General features: G+C 35.1%; 1 long non-coding RNA gene across 1 annotated transcript; it reads left to right on the top strand.

Annotated features, from left to right (window-relative positions):
* Positions 1-1,529: 1,529 nt before the first annotated feature.
* On the top strand, positions 1,530-2,471 carry LOC138241434 (uncharacterized). Its single transcript, XR_011190657.1, has 2 exons — positions 1,530-1,615; positions 2,326-2,471. It is a non-coding gene; the product is annotated as an uncharacterized lncRNA (long non-coding RNA).
* Positions 2,472-3,072: the final 601 nt, after the last annotated feature.

Here is a 3,072-nt window from a genome sequence, read left to right as displayed (position 1 = left end):
CTAATGGGACCCAACTTAGAGGACAAATTCACTTCAGAGAATTTTGGACTATGCTGAGAAATTAACTCACCTCTGCTAAACCTGAACCTCTTTTTTCCATATACCTATATATACAGTATATACTCTTTCCATGGTCAATAATCATTCAAATTATGTGTTTTTTTGTCTTTAGTGTGCAAACTATTTGGGTTTTAGTTATTTTTTTATTTCTGCTTCTTCTGTTTTCAAGAGCCCTCTATAGACTTTTCAATTTAAAGCCACGTTAAAGATGCAGATGATTTGCATTAAAAAGATTTACCTCTACCTAGATCCGAGTATATTTTTTCTAAGTGGAAATCACGCAAACCTAGCTATGGTAAGAAAAACATTTCTTGTAAATCACCTAGAGATTTTTACATTTTTTCCCTTTCCATATTTATATCAACAAACTTTATAAGAATGTCACCGTGCCTTATTTAAAGAGACCTGACTGTGTTTTTCCTCATGATGCAAGCTTCCTCAGCTGTTACCTGGGTTACCTTATTTACTTTTAGTGTTCTGTCATTTTTTGTGACCAATCTCTCGAAATAGCACATTTAAAAATATTCTAAATGAAGCAGGCAATAACAACCAATAAATAATAATAAAACAATACATTTTCCATTTTCTTCACCTGTCTTACAAGCCTATGTTTTGTTTATTTTGAGTGTTGTTTACTTATTAACCTGAAAGACTGTTTTTTAAAGCACAGCTTACTTTATGTCAATTAGAGTTTATTAAAATGCTTGCAGTTTTTAATGCACCAAGCTGTGCAGGCTTTTTATCAGGTTTATAACCAAAATCAACAAAAACTCAATATGGTTCACTTATGCACATAGGAATCTCTTCAGCTCGGGAATCAAATGTACAGAAATGTTGCCAGATATAAGCATAAACAAGCATACTGTAGATCCATCATCCAAATTAAGCGGAATGTAATTGTTTTGCATTCTTATAAGAAAATAAAGCTGGTATTTTCTTTCTATTTCTCTTGGTAATGTCTGGACATTTTCAGAAATAGCACTAAAAAGGGCTGCAAAATAAATGCATTCTTCATTTTGATTCATGAATATCTATGGATGGGTTCATGCAGTAATTTATATTAAAAACTGGACCTGTTTACTCTGAAACATAAAATGTCTAATGAAACAGGATTATTTTTTTTCTAAAAAAGGCATATACTGTATATTCACACATATTCAGACATAGGCTAAAAATAATGCGTATATGTGTGCATATATAAAAAAGAACTGACCCATTTTAAATAATTCTTTAATAATGTCTAAAAATTGAAGGCTGTTTGCATTCATTTTCTTTCCTATTATTGTAATGCTAATGCTAACCATTTGAAGCTGTTTCGAGGAGCAGAACTGAGCAGACAGTTTCTGGTCGGTCTTTAACACTTTCTTTGGGAGCTGTTTTAATTTCATCCTCATATACAGTCTGTGCTGGAAGTGTCGCCGTCAACCCCTTCGCCTTCTGCCACTGCGGTTGCCATGGATACCCCGGAGAAACAATGGGGCTGTGCAAGGAACCCAGAAGAGGTCTGAGCTGAAACTGCGTATCTGATCATAAATATTAATGTCAGATGTGGAAGGTAGGGCCGGCCAGCTGCTGAGTTTTGTTATTCATAGTCTGGTCTGAACAACAAATCCAATGACCTAAATCAACGTTGATGAAGCATGCCTGAAAGACGGCATGAGTAACCTTCTATGAGTTTACATGATGTGCGCTAAAAGTGAATGGTGACGAACGAGCTGTAGCAGGGTACGACCAAAAAGGTCCACACCACTGAGTACACCTGCTTCCCTTGGCAAGAGGAATGTTGATTTTTCCACAGACGATATTTTAAAAATAAATCTTTTTTCTTACGTCCACGAACAAATGGAGACAGGTGCTTCAGCACACAGCACTGACCTCTGTTATCAAAATAAACTGAGCAATAAATACTTTCCAAATATCTTAATTTCCTCTTTTCATAATTGCCCAAGTACCCTATTTACTTTTTATCTGTATTTAAATGCACACAGTGCCTAAGAACACATTTGAACAATTCATATGAAACAGTATTTACACACGTATTAAAGGGATCAAGGACTTCCTTATTGATAGAATGTAGAAAACCAAAAAAAAAAACCTGACACAAATGTGTTTTTTACTTGTCTCTCAGGTTTTACTAAACTAATATCCTTTTAAGCTGCCCACGGGTTATTATTCCATGACGCAATAAAGTATAACTTCAGTCACTGTTTTGCTTTGTATTAGTACAGTAATGTGGTTTCTACTCCATCCTTCTGTTTTTTAAAGGAAGTGATCACCTTTAGACTGAGAAAACATTTTCATCCAACGCCGCACAGATGAATTTTACACCATGCTCTACTAACAATGAAGCATACAGAAATGCTGTATTTATTTAGAATGCAATGAATTTAAAATAAAAAAAAATGGAAAAATGTGTTTGTGGTCCTGAAGGTTTAGTTACCTGTTTGTTGACAATGTGCACAAACCACAGACTTCATGTTCCATCTCACTTGGATGCAGATGTGTGAGAGGGGAGTTAAACCATGCATGGCATCCATGGTTCTGCCAAGGCAAATATGTAAACAGAATCAGAATTTTGATACTAGTGAAGTGTTAATTTGAAGTACACATTTTTGCCAACTTTTATTAATTTAACAAAACTGAAATAATAATTTAGAATAGTCTTATTCTAAACAATGTATTCATGTCATCCATCCTGTCATTCACACATTGATCCATTCTCGGATGCTTTATCCAGAACTTCCTCCTGAACGTCTGTTATAAACTCAATATGGCACTAAGGAATCATGGCAAAAGCTCTCTAACACATACCCTAATCCTTTAAAAGACGTTCTGACTGTTGAAGGTGTCTCATTCATTTAATTTTCTGTGTCATTCATCCATTTTCTAACTGCTTCATTTAATACAGAGTCGCAGAGCAGGAGCCTTTTCGAGCAATGGGGACAAGGCAGGATATACTGTACCCTGGACAAGATGCCAGTCCATCACAGACATCTTTAATTCAAGAAAACT

The sequence above is a fragment of the Lepisosteus oculatus genome, chromosome 10 (assembly GCF_040954835.1).
Source record: "Lepisosteus oculatus isolate fLepOcu1 chromosome 10, fLepOcu1.hap2, whole genome shotgun sequence".
NCBI classification, from domain to species: Eukaryota; Metazoa; Chordata; class Actinopteri; order Semionotiformes; family Lepisosteidae; genus Lepisosteus; species Lepisosteus oculatus.
This window is presented reverse-complemented; position numbering and strand designations above follow the sequence as displayed.